Source organism: Saccostrea cucullata, unplaced genomic scaffold (assembly GCF_032062105.1).
Source record: "Saccostrea cucullata isolate Sc308-1 unplaced genomic scaffold, CSIRO_AGI_Scuc_v1 ctg2648, whole genome shotgun sequence".
In the NCBI taxonomy this organism is placed as follows: Eukaryota; Metazoa; Mollusca; class Bivalvia; order Ostreida; family Ostreidae; genus Saccostrea; species Saccostrea cuccullata.
Window position 1 is genome coordinate 122,936 of NW_026918146.1, and position 14,202 is coordinate 137,137.

At 34.4% G+C, this 14,202-nt stretch overlaps 1 long non-coding RNA gene across 1 annotated transcript; it reads left to right on the plus strand.

Moving 5' to 3' along the window:
* The first annotated feature begins 657 nt into the window (after window positions 1-657).
* LOC134257587 (uncharacterized) lies at window positions 658-11,759 on the plus strand. The gene is made up of 4 exons (XR_009989961.1): window positions 658-757; window positions 2,557-2,660; window positions 3,612-3,734; window positions 11,204-11,759. It is a non-coding gene; the product is annotated as an uncharacterized LOC134257587 (long non-coding RNA).
* The last annotated feature ends 2,443 nt before the right edge of the window (window positions 11,760-14,202 follow it).

Sequence of the window (14,202 nt, forward strand, 5' to 3'; positions counted from 1 at the left end):
TAAAGCAATTTAGGTCTATGGTATAAAATAGGGGGTGAAGTCAAATGTACAAAGTTTTTACAAGTTTTTATTAATTTTACATTCTTAACGAAATTCCTGGACCAAAAAAATACAAAAATATACTTCCCTGTAGGGGTTTTATAATTAATTGTTTATACAGTATCTAAAAATAGGCGAAATAATTAGTTATGCCTGTAGCTAGGTCAATAAATAATACACATCAAATTAAGTCATTCACCTTCAAAAATCATATATTTGTGACACTTAAAAGTGTTTAAATTTTTAAATGTTATTTTACAAAAGACGAGAAAAAAAGGGAAGGTGGGGTTCTGATCTACGTGCTTGCATACGAGGTATAGTTATCTGTGCCAATATCATTTATTATTGAAGGTACGTATACAATGTACATGTAACACATGTTACTGACCAAACACTGTAATGTTTATTGTGTATTTTATTAAACACCAGAACTTTAAGAAATTAAATCAATGACATTTTTTTTTTACAAATTCATCTACCAACAGCTGATCTCAGTTGTGTAATAATGTCTAGAATTTTAAATGCAATTATTTGAAAATAATGAAATGTTGTTTTCGTTGTTTTTTGTTTTTTTTAAATTGTATTTAATTTTTGTCTTGTTTTTCTTTTTGTACTTAGGCTGTTATGAAAACTGAAACAAGCCAGACGAGCAGGAAGACACGGAAACTTGGAAGATTTGTAAAGTTGTTTCGTAGATTTTTCAGAAACTCTAAGAGAGGTACTTACAATATTTTACAATATTTTTTAATGTGTACCTGATTAGTGGAGTATGCATACTAAATATGAAGTCTCTATCTCTTGTGATTCAAAAGTTATGGTGAAGGTACGAAAAAGCTATTTTTAGCATATGGGTCACAGTCAAGGACACAAAATCATTGACCTTGGTGTGATTTAAAGAAGTAAATTAGTGGTTTATGCATATCAAATATGAAGTATCTATATATCTCTCATGCTTTAGAAGTCATGGGAAAGGTACGAAAAAAGCCATTTTTAGCATATTAGTGGGGTATGCATACCAAATATGAAGCCTCTATCTTTCAAGGTGTTAAAGTTATGACGAAGGTTAAAGTTTGCAGACAAAGACGCTATTTTTAGCATATTGTTACAGTCAAGGTCACAAGGTCAATGGCCTTGGTATTATTTGAAAGAGTTTAATTAGTGGAGTAAGCATACTATATATGAAGTCTCTATGTTTCATGATTCAAAAGTTATGACGAATTAAGGTTAATGTCTGCAGACAAACAAACAAACAGACAGGACAAAACAATATAAACCCCGGATCTATCGATCCGGGTGCACAATGTTATAAAGCCATACCTTTGATTGACCTTTGACCTCGATTCAAGAACCTGTAAACAACTTTTTTATGTGAGGTTTTCCAAATTTTTCTTACGAAATATTTAGTTTCTCATAATTTATAAACATTTTAATGATTTTATAAATAATCTAGATCAGGTATATGATTTCTTGCCTTTCTAATGTTTACTGTATATAACTAAGTAATAATACTCGTTATTCTTTCTGTAACCTTGACCTATTGTGTAAATTCATTGGTAGAGCGATCTATCAAGTAAACTAAGGGTCCATCAGAGGTCTGTTCAGCAGAGCGAATGTTCGCGAGCGCTCGCCAGAATTCCTTATACCTCCAATAGTAATTTTGGTGAGAGCTCGCGAACGTTCGCTCTGCTGAACAGACCTCAGGTGAATGATGGAGGTATTACATGTACATTATGTATATACAAATTCAAACCTACCTGATATATTTACAGCGGATCACCGTCCTATCGCTTACATTCACTGAGAAGAACTGGCAGAATTATATCTTTCATACTGTTTGTTTGGTCTCTCACACTAAGACTGGTGGGGTTTACATTTTCTGGCGTACAATGTATCTTTGTCAGGTCACTCGTGGAAAGATGGGCGAGCTGATGTTTTCATACATGTCCCTATCGTGCCACTCACTTCCATATGAGAAAGGTTGAATTTCTCAAGCTTGACATTGTCATGTCATTCAAACCTTGGTGGGCGGGGTTTCTGTTTTCAGGCGAAACATTCCCTTGTCAGGTCATCAGACCTTTTTATTGAGGGGCACATGTCGCTGTCTTATTCTTAACATTAAATGGGCGGGGTTTATATTTTTAGGCGTGTCTTTGTGTTGTCACTCACATTAAGATGGGTGGGGTTTATATTTTTAGGCGTGTCTTTTTCTTGTCACTCACACTAAGATGGGCGAGGTTTATTTTTTCAGGCGTGTCTTTGTTCCGTCAATAACACTGTGATGGGCAGGGTTTTTTGTTTTAATGCTTGATTTGTCTTGTCATTCACACTAAAATGGGCGTGATTTATATTCCAAGTAAGTCTTTGTCTTGTCGCTAAAATATGGGTGGGTTTATATTTGTAGGCGTGTCTTTATCTTGTTACTTACACTAAGATGGGCGGGGATTTATATATTAATTAGGCGTGTCTTTGTACATGTCTTGTCACTTACACTAAGGTGGGCGTTGTTTATACTTGTAGGCGTGTCTTTGTCCTGTCACTCACCCCCGGCGGAGGAAGATGGGTGGCTGTACGACAGAGTCTCTAGAACTCTGGTCTGGATGGGATAGAAGTCATCCGTTTAGGTAAGAAAGAAATTTGCTTACCTAGAAAACTGTGATGTGCTTAATCTGTAAAATATAAAAATATGTAATGTAGAGAATAAATTAACAAGTTTATTTAAAGAATATTCACCATTTTACCAGAAACACAGCACCACCCGGTAGCACAGCACGTATATTAGTTTCTCAGAGGATTAAACTTATTACTTTGAAACTCGTATATCATGTAATATTTGTAATAATTATATTTTCCAACCTTATCTGAGCTTTTGTCTGAAACGAAATACATGTTTTAAGATAATGAACAGTGAATATAAAACGGTAGCAGAGCAAACATGGGCCTTTAAGAACTTCCGAAAGGGGATTAGATTGTCATGCTGGAGTAACCATCCCCGGTCGACCGGTCTTTAGCATGCAAATCGCTTGGTTAAAAATGCCACATTAAATGACATCCTAATTTTAATGTTTAATTCAAATCTTTTTTTTAGATGAAGCATAAAATCAAAATTTCAACTGTAGTTAAATACAAAACTTCCCTAGGCTTCTGTATTCAAAATGCTGCAGTCTCACCAACATTATGTTTCCTAGAATTCTAGTTTATGAACAGTTTGACATAATATTTATGATTATTATTGAAATAATGTCATTAGTGAAACGAAAAATGACCGTAATTACTCATGTGTGAGCATTCTAATTGATCGTATCACTGTTTTAAAATGACCAGTATCATATATCACGCAACAGATGTTTAATTGTAATGCAATAAAATATTGGACGTGCTGAAATTAATTCATTTGTGTACTGGTGATTTGTTGGTAAGTACAAAAGTAAATTTTCCATATATTTCTCCTCCATGCTGATATGTTTTTACAATCGATTACAGTTGATGAATTTCTATTTGTAAAAGAAAAAAAGACAGACATAAAATATTTTAAAATGGGAGAGTCAAGATACACGTTTTCTTCTCTTTTTCAGATGTGTGAATTTTTTTGGATTTAATTTTACATTGGCTGGATCAAGGTCACGTGATGAAACTCCTTTTTCTTCTTCTTTTCCTCGTTATCAGCCTTTATCATGACGTCAGAGCTATAAAACAAGGTAAGAACACCCACTCCCCCCATTTTTTCATTTGTTTAGATAATGACTTTGCTAAATATTAAATCATGAAACCTAGAAAAAAAATCTATTTTGTTTCATTACATATTTTGTGCTCAAAATTCCTTAATAAAACTAACTTCTTCGAGATATTCATATTCGAGATAAAAAGTTCTACTGTATCAAAAAAACCCACATTATTTTATGTTCAGAAGTGCTATTGAGTTATTGATGTATGCAAATCAGATACGCAAGCTCCCGCTCCAGCTCACGGGCAAAAATATTTACTGTATACAGCGAAATACGGAAGCCCGTTGAGGCCAGTTCAGAGAGAGAAATATTTTTTATTGCGTTTAATCGCAATAATTTTTTGCGTTTAATTGCAATTATTATTTGCATTTATACACAGTAATTTTGCATTAAAATGCAATACTCTTTGCATTTTATCGCAATAATACTTTTTAAGGATCATTTTGCATTTAACCACAATGATTCAGTGCTGTAGTTTGAAATCAAACATCGGCTAGCCAAAAATTATTATGAATACTATGGTCTGATTCTTTTAAGAAGAACCGTTTGGTTCTGTGTATTTTTGCAAAATGTTGCCGTGTGTGAGATTTGAAGTTTAACAATTGCATCCTAGGTAAACAGCCAGAGTTTCTTAAACCTATTAGAATCCAACACTTTAAAAGCAGCCATTAATCAATTCCTTAGGTATCACAGCAAATTAAGAATGTTTCAGTGGTATCAATGGCCATTTCAGTTTGGTAGTACAAATCGATCAATCTGTTTTCATTTGATTTATTTTGATTTCATATGATTCCATCTCCTAAATTTTCGTGTTCTCGTATCTACTATATGTGATCAAAGGAAAGATGAATATACAGGAATATAGACATCTATACATGCTAAAGCTATGTTTCATTCTAAGGTTGTCTTTGTTTTTACAGACCGACACTTCTTTCTCCTCTTTAAATCCATACCAATGATTTAATCATTCAGAAAATGCTTGTTCAGAAGAATCTGAATCTATTATGCTTAACAATACACAATTCCACTCATAGGTTAATGAACAAAAGAAAAAAGAAACGAATATCAGCGCGGAATCATTGCACTCTTCAAAAATCAATAGAAATGATTGCTTTTAAATACAAAGATTATTGCATTTAAATTGCGATTGCGTTTAATCGCAAAAGTATTGCGTTTCAACGCAAACATTATTGCGATTAAACGCAATAATTATTGCGATTAAACGCAATAATTATTGCGATTAAACGCAAAAATTATTGCGATTAAACGCAAAAATATTATTGCCATTAAACGCAATAATTATTGCGTTTAATCGCAATCTTTTGCGATTAAACGCAAAGTTTTGCGATAAAACGCAATAATTATTGCGTTTAAACGCAATAAAAAATATTTCTCTCTCTGAACTGGCCTCAACGGGCTTCCGTAGCGGAATATTCGACCCCGTTTTATTTTTACTCCTTTCTCTATACCCTCATTAGGGCAAATTTCGAACGGGGCAAACTTGTTTTCAATCTGAAAGGACGAACTTATCGCACTTTAACCAACAGAGTGTTGTGAGGTGTGTTGTATTTGTATTGTTTCATCTTGTATATTATTAGTAACATTTAGTTTCTTGAACATTCCAGAGTGGTCAACATGTTCGGTCATTCTATCTAGAACATTCTTGAATTTTGTGTATGTCCAGATTGTTCCAGTAATATCATGTTTTAACAATTTCTAGAATATTCTAGATTTATATTATTGTATAAATACCCTGTCAATTTGATGCATAGATATACTTTCGTCGTATAAGCACTATTGAGATATAACTGGGATATATTTTCACTGGGACATTATTGTGTGCAGCAACGGACACTCTGATGTATGTATTTTTAGATTCTTGCTAAGTTGGTACTTTACGTTTCATACACTTATTATATATTACTGTAAATAAATTATTGTTAAGTTTAAATTGTGTTATTGATCTTTGCTGGCATTTTGGGTAATTCTGACCCATAACAGAATTGGGGGCTCGTCCGGGATAAAGAATTTTTGCACTTTTGCAGTTTATTGTCATAATTTTGTTAATTAATTTGTTAAATTAAATTATAAGCCAGCAGATATCAACATGGTGTTTTCGGTCACAGACTTTCTTAGTTCACCAAGTGTTCAGGTTTTTGATACGTTAAAAAAGGATGACTTGATCGCGTTAGGTTTGCATCTAGGGTTAGATGTTAAGTCTTCTCAGAAAAAGCAAGATATTAGAATAAAGGTTGCAAACAAATTAGTTGAAGAAAACATCTTTGGAAAATACGATCTTCCAGAATATACAGTTAAATCAGAGCTAGAATCTTATAAAATGTCAGAGTTTCAGTATCAGGTAGAGTTAGAGAAATTGCGATTTGAACGAGAAAAATTAGAAAGTGAAAGAGAAGAACGAGAGCGTGAACGGAAATTTGAATTTGACAAATTAGCAGCAGAAAGAGAAGAGCGAGAAAAAGAGCGCGAAATGAACTTTGAGTTAGAGAAATTAAGATTACAGCACCAACCAGAACCTTCATTTGTCAAGAATGAATTTGACGCAGCAAAAAATATTAGGTTAGTTCCGAAATTTCAAGAAAAATCTGTAGACAAATATTTTCCCCAATTCGAAAAAGTCGCAGAGAATCTTAAATGGCCACAACATGTTTGGTCAACAATGTTACAAAGTGTACTGGTTGGCAAAGCAGCTGAGGTATACTCTGCACTAGGGGTAGCTGAAAGTTCAGACTATGAGAAGGTCAAAGCAGCAATATTAAAAGCATATGAATTAGTACCTGAAGCATATAGACAAAAATTCAGAAAGTATAAGAAGTTTGAAAATCAAACATTTGTTGAGTTTTCACGAGAGAAAGAAGATTTATTCGATCACTGGTTTAGATCTAAGAAACTTGATAAAACTTTTGCTAATTTGCGCCAAGTCATCCTGGTAGAAGAATTTAAGGAATGTGTTCCTCAAGATTTGAAAACACATTTAGAAGATAAGAATGTGAAAACTCTTGAAGAGGCAGCAGTCATATCTGATACTTATGCTCTGTCTCATAAAAAGAATTTTGTATCAAGATCTCAGACTAGCAGTAATTCTACCAATTCAGACACATATAAAAAGAGTGGTTCAGGGTCTCAGTCTTCCACAAGTCTCCAGTCTCCATCACAAGGTGGTTTAAAGTCCGGTCCAGGACGTGTTGAAGGATCGTCTGGAATAGGGTCGCTTCCTACTTGTAGTTATTGTAAGAAAAAGGGTCATCTGATCAGTGAATGCTTTAAACTTAAGAGAAAAAATGATTTTGATAAAACTCAACCACATGCTTGTGCGGCAGTTAGAGGTGATAGAGAAGCCTTAGTTTCGATTTGTTCTGACACTCCTGATGTCCAGGGTTCACAGTCCAGTTCTATTGATTCTATGGAGGATTATAAGCCCTTTATGTCTCAGGGATTTGTTTCACTCGGTGACTCTAGCGAAATAAAACCTGTCCAGATTTTGAGAGATACTGGTGCTGCACAGACGTTATTGTTAGAGGGCGTGCTTCCTTTGTCTGAGCAGACTTCTACTGGTGGGTCAGTTTTATTACAGGGTGTGGAGCTAGGCGTCATTGATGTTCCCCTGCATAGAATTAGTTTGAAGTCAGATTTAGTTACTGGACCTGTTATCGTAGGTGTTCGACCTACTCTTCCCGTTCCAGGCATTTCTTTGTTGCTAGGCAACGATTTAGCTGGTGGAAAAGTTGTACCAGATCCTATAGTTTGTGAGAAAATTACTCCAGATGTCATGTGCGATGATAAAGATGATGACATTTATCCAGCCTGTGCTGTTACTAGAGCGATGGCCAGAAGACGAGAAATGGAGGCAGACCATACTCAAGCCTTTGACGAGACAGATTTCTCTGTTGATATTGATTTGAATGACACTTTCTTATCTGACCTTGATGGCACTCAAACAAGCATGGAACCACACAATATCAAGAAGCAAGAGAAGAAAGAACTTTTACCAAAATTTGGTGGTGAGGATGATGAGTTGCATCCACTAGTTAACCAAGGCAAGGACATCCTCAGCCGAGAACGTTTACTCTCTGAACAACATAAAGACCCAGATATCATTCAACTTAGTAAGAGGGCACTTCCACCAGAAGAGGCTATTAAAGTTGGAGAATGCTTCTATATGAAAGATGGCATCCTTATGCGAAAATGGCGACCACCTGACGCTTCTCCAGATGAAGTGTGGCGTGTTGTTCACCAGATAGTGGTCCCAGCTGCTTATCGTCGAGATGTCATGAGTTTAGCTCACGATACACCTATGGCTGGTCATTTAGGTATCAATAAGACTTATAATAGGATTTTGAGTCATTTTTATTGGCCTAAGCTAAGAAAGGATGTTTCGAAGTTTTGCAAGTCATGCCATGTCTGTCAGATGGTAGGTAAACCAAATCAGAAGATACCATCTGCTCCTCTCCAACCCATTCCAGCTTTTGAAGAACCGTTTAGTCGAGTGTTGGTGGATTGTGTAGGACCTTTGCCTAGGACCAGATCTGGAAACCAGTATTTACTTACCATTATGTGTACATCCACTCGATTTCCTGAAGCCATACCTCTAAGGAATATAAAGGCAAAGAGCATAGTTAAGGCCCTAACCAAGTTTTTCAGTTTTGTAGGAGCACCCAAGGCAATTCAGTCGGATCAAGGCTCAAATTTTATGTCGGGGTTGTTCCAGCAAGTCATGCATGAGTTGGGTATTAGGCAGTATAGATCAACTGCTTATCATCCTGAGTCCCAGGGGGCGCTAGAACGTTTTCATCAAACCCTAAAAACAATGCTGAAGACCTATTGTTACCAGTATGAGAAAGACTGGGATGAAGGGGTTCATCTTGTACTATTTGCTGCACGAGAGGCAGTCCAGGAGTCTCTTGGGTTTAGTCCTTTTGAATTGGTGTTTGGTCATACAGTTAGAGGTCCTTTGAAATTGTTGAAGGAAAAGTGGCTGACTGAGACTAGTGATCTTAATCTTTTAGATTATGTGTCTGATTTCAAAGAAAAACTTTACAATGCTTGTAAATTAGCACAAGAAAATTTGAAGAGTTCTCAGATGAAAATGAAAATGTGGTATGACAAAGATGCCAGAAATAGGGTGTTTAAGCCAGGTGATAAGGTTCTTGTATTTTTACCTATTCCTGGTCATCCCTTACAGGCCAGATTTTATGGCCCTTATGAAATTGAAAGCAAGATCAGTGATGTAAACTATGTAGTTAAGACACCAGGTCGACGTAAAGAGAAACGGGTTTGTCACATTAACATGTTAAAAGAGTATTTTGAAAGGTGTGACCGAAATTCTGTAAAACCAGTTTCCACTTTAGCCAATGCTAAGACTGTTCAAAATTGTATTGAAAGTGATACAAGTGTAGAAATGAATGAGAAAGATTGTAATCAGAGTGTCCGCTTGAAAAACTCAGAAATTTTGGCTGATTTTGATGCCAAACTTGGACATTTGAACATTCACCAAAAAGAACAAGTTAAAAACTTGATGAATGAGTACCATCAAATCTTCTCGGATGTTCCAAAGAAAACTAATGCAGCTTGTCATGATGTTATAGTTGGCGACGCTCTGCCTATCAAACAACATCCGTACCGTCTCAATCCAATAAAATTGCAGTACCTAAGAAGGGAAGTGCAGTATATGTTGGACAATGACATTGTTGAACCTAGTAAAAGTAATTGGAGCTCACCGTGTATTCTTGTACCAAAACAGGACAGTTCCTACCGATTATGTACAGACTTTAGAAAGGTGAATTCTGTTACCAAAACTGATTCATATCCAATACCTAGAATTGATGACTGTATTGACAGCATTGGAAACGCCAAATTTGTCAGTAAATTTGACCTGTTGAAAGGCTACTGGCAAGTGCCGTTAACAGAAAGAGCAAAAGAAATATCTGCTTTTGCTACACCAGATGGACTTTACCAGTATAAAGTAATGCCTTTTGGCATGAAAAACGCACCGGCTACATTCCAAAGGATGATTCACTCCCTCCTTCAAGACCTCGAGGGATGCGAGGCCTACATTGATGATGTCGTCATATACAGCGACACATGGGACGAACATCTCCGAATCATGCGTGCTTTATTTGACATTTTAGCTAAAGCAAACTTAACTGTGAACCTTGAGAAGAGCGAATTTTGTCATGCTTATGTAGAGTATTTAGGTCATAAAGTAGGTCAAGGTTATGTTACACCAATTATGGCTAAAGTGGAAGCTATTGCAAAGTTCCCGATTCCTACAAACAAGAAAGAGTTAATGAGGTTTTTGGGCATGGCTGGGTTTTACAGAAAATTTTGTCCAAATTTTTCCTCAGTAGTTAGTCCACTTACAAATCTTTTACAAAAGAGGGTTAACTTTGAATGGACAAAGGACTGTGAAAAATCGTTTCATAAAATCAAATCTGTCCTTATGAGCAATCCAGTTCTGTCAACTCCAGATTTTTCTAAGCAGTTCAAGCTTACTGTTGATGCTAGTGATGTTGGAATCGGGGCAGCTTTGTTTCAAGAACATAGTGATAAGGTAGATAGAGTTGTTTCTTATTTTTCAAAGAAACTTACAAAATGTCAACAAAAGTATTCCACCATTGAAAAGGAATGCCTTGCTTTGTTGTTAGCCTTACAGCATTTTGATGTTTATCTGAATGTTACTTTGCATCCAATTCTTGTATATACGGATCACAACCCCCTGACATTTTTGCATAAATTGTCAAACAAGAATCAAAGACTGACTAGATGGAGTTTGTTGTTACAAGAATACAACATAACAATTAAACATATCAAAGGCAAAGACAATGTTATAGCAGATGCCTTGTCAAGAGTATCGTAAACATACTAGATTTTGTATTAATGTACCTATGTTTTAATAATATGTTTTCATTGACATTCAAACTTTTTAAGGGGGGAGGTGTTGTGAGGTGTGTTGTATTTGTATTGTTTCATCTTGTATATTATTAGTAACATTTAGTTTCTTGAACATTCCAGAGTGGTCAACATGTTCGGTCATTCTATCTAGAACATTCTTGAATTTTGTGTATGTCCAGATTGTTCCAGTAATATCATGTTTTAACAATTTCTAGAATATTCTAGATTTATATTATTGTATAAATACCCTGTCAATTTGATGCATAGATATACTTTCGTCGTATAAGCACTATTGAGATATAACTGGGATATATTTTCACTGGGACATTATTGTGTGCAGCAACGGACACTCTGATGTATGTATTTTTAGATTCTTGCTAAGTTGGTACTTTACGTTTCATACACTTATTATATATTACTGTAAATAAATTATTGTTAAGTTTAAATTGTGTTATTGATCTTTGCTGGCATTTTGGGTAATTCTGACCCATAACAAGAGTATTAATTTAACTTACAGTTTGTTTTATTGACAGAGTGTTTCCTGCCGTCCTATGAGGGACAGTACATGAGTCTCCACATCTTCTGGTACTACAGCCCCACCCTGGGACGGTGCGTCAGGAGGATGTACGGCGGCCCCGCAGTCCCGGGACTTAACCACTTCGATTCCCTGGAAGACTGCCAACAGACCTGTATGGACTAAAAGTTAAACACTCTTCACCAATAGCACAGCACGAAAAAATGGACTTATTCAAATCTTTGAAAGCCAATGGTCGATATACCTAAAAAAAAAAACTGGACTTTTTTAAATACATCTTTGGAAACCCATGGGGGATATCTACCTATGTCGGTTTCATACATATAAAAAAAATCTTATCTGTGGATTTATATTCAAAATTTAACATGTTTTAAACATATGAGGGTTTTGAGAAAGAGACTTCCAAAACTTTTGTTCCCCAAGCCATACATAACATTAGAAGATTTTTTTTCTTTTGGTTTTCATAATTTCTCTTTATCATGTCCAGAAATGAATCTTACATTTTGCATTTATATTTAAAATTATGAAACTCAATATATTTTTTTCTAAATGAGAGTAAAACAAGATTTAATACATAAGTCTTTCGATAGTCTTACAAGTAGCTTGATATGCCTTGTATCTACAACACATTCGATTTTCATTAATAAATAGGGGAATTACTTAGTTTTCTTGCTCAAATTGAAAATTGACTTAATACTCTTCTTTTTTTTTTACCACAAAAAGGCAAAATGGGGTAGTTCATAAGAAACATATTAATCATTTAGAAAAATTATTCGTTAAGTTATAATTCAAACCTATGACTGCATTTTTGTAAATTGTAGAATGTATGTTTCCTTAACGTTCTGATCTTCTCTGTAATGATATGAATTTTCGAACTTATGTTGATTGATTGTATGTTTTTAACGTCCCTCTTGAGAATTTTTCACTCGCATTGAATGTCGCCACTTGCCGGTGGATAGATGCAAATTCTGTCCTTTACTCGGCAACACGCGGGAGACAACTACCCGGTAATTAAAGAAAAAAAAGAAATCTCTGATGAGACTGTAGCTCTACCGGTCTGTGCGTATTAAAAAGGAATAGTAGCACTTGAAGTTGAAATTTTGCAACAGGCTGCAATAAATAGAATTATGTATCTTAGTGTAGTCTAGTTTTTTGTCAAATTACTAGTGTAATTTGAAATTTGACCAAATTGTAGGAGGAGTCACGTTTTAAAGGAATATTACAGAATTTTCTTTCTTCGTACATGTAGTCATGACGACACCGTTCATTGGAATGAAAAGCACTACACTAAATTGTAACTCTTAGAATAGTATAGGCTACTTGTGTGTCAAGTTATATTAAAATCAGACCAAAATTGTAGGAGGAGTAGCGTTATAAAAGAATTTCACAGAAATTTCTATTTTTAGTATGGTTACATCATTCATCGAAATCAAAAACCGATTCACTAAATTATTATATTTCTTAGAGTTGTCGTCTTCTGTGCCCAGTTATATTGAAATCAGATCAAAATTGTAGGAGGAGTAGCGTTTTAAAGGAATTTTACAGAAATTTCTATTTTTAGTAACCATGTCTACACTGTTCATCGAAATCAAAAACCGATGCATGAAATTATGTATATATCTTAGTGTAGTTTACTTGTGTGTCAAGTTACATTAAAATCAACTTTAATTTTTACAGTTAAGGTCAAGATCTAGTAAATGAAAGGTGCCTACAGATTTATCAAATTTGAGAAATAAATTCCATTATTGATGCTTTACAACTTTAGCTTGGTCAAATGAGGTGTTTCGGGGCATAATTTGTAGGTAAACAAGATTAAAAACTGTCTTTTAAACTGTCATTTTCAATGAAAAATTAAGAAAACCAGTCAGGAATATCGGAGTTTTTTTCATATTCGACAGAAGAAATGTATCCAGATTGCCTACAGTCTCTCAGGAAACGGTAATTAGTATGTTCTTGGCCTCTTCTTTAAATCAATATCAAATTTAATATAGGTATCCGGTTTACTTTTCATGTGATTTCAAATTGAATGTCATGAAAATACCAAATTTTCTACATAATTCTACTAAAGCCGTAAAGTACGGGAAAAAGAAAGTTGAAATTGATTATGACGTCATAATGGATCTAGCACCAAAAAATTTGTCTAAAGTTATTTACTAGATCTTGACCTTAAAGTGAAGCATTTGGAACAAAACTACTTTTTGATCGACGTTCTCGGAAAACTCAAGATGCATCAACTGACAAAGTTTGATGATTATAAGCCAATTAATATCTGAGATACTTAAAGCCGCTTGGTCCGATTCTAATCGCTAAAAAAAGATATTCGTTTTTCTTCCTGAAAAATAATTGTCCATAAATTATTTCAACTTTTGTCAAATTATATCCCCAAAGTCTTTTTCTTTTTAAAGATATCAAAATTCAAAAGTTAAAAAATAATTTTTGTTACGTCACACAAAAAATAATCCTTTGTTCACACTCTGTGAAATCACCTTGGAAAAATTAAATTTATCGCTTACATGTATAACTCATGAAGAACAAACCCGAGCATTTTTTCCACAATATTCTAGCCCTCGTTACTAAACTCCCTTTTTAAAAAATCTTTAAAAATATATGATTTTCCTTTATTCTGTAAATATGCATATTAATATAAAAATTACTATGGATTATATTCAGTTAATTTCTTAATTTTTAAAAGATATATCATGACTTAGGATTCTACTAATGAAAAAAAAAATGCTCGGGTTTGAATTCTCTTCATAATTAGATATAACCGATAAAAGTATTTTTTTTCAAAGGTGACTTCAAAACAGACCTTAACTTCCCGTCAGGAACTGCTGTTTGTCAACAAGGTTTTTGGTCTATGTTTTCCATGTAAGGATTGTTGTAATAAACTATTAAATCAATCCTATAATTAATTTTTATATATTATCTATGTAATGACATACTTTTATTGTTTAAGATAATATGTGCCTGTTTCGTACGAAGCGGCTTTAAATATAG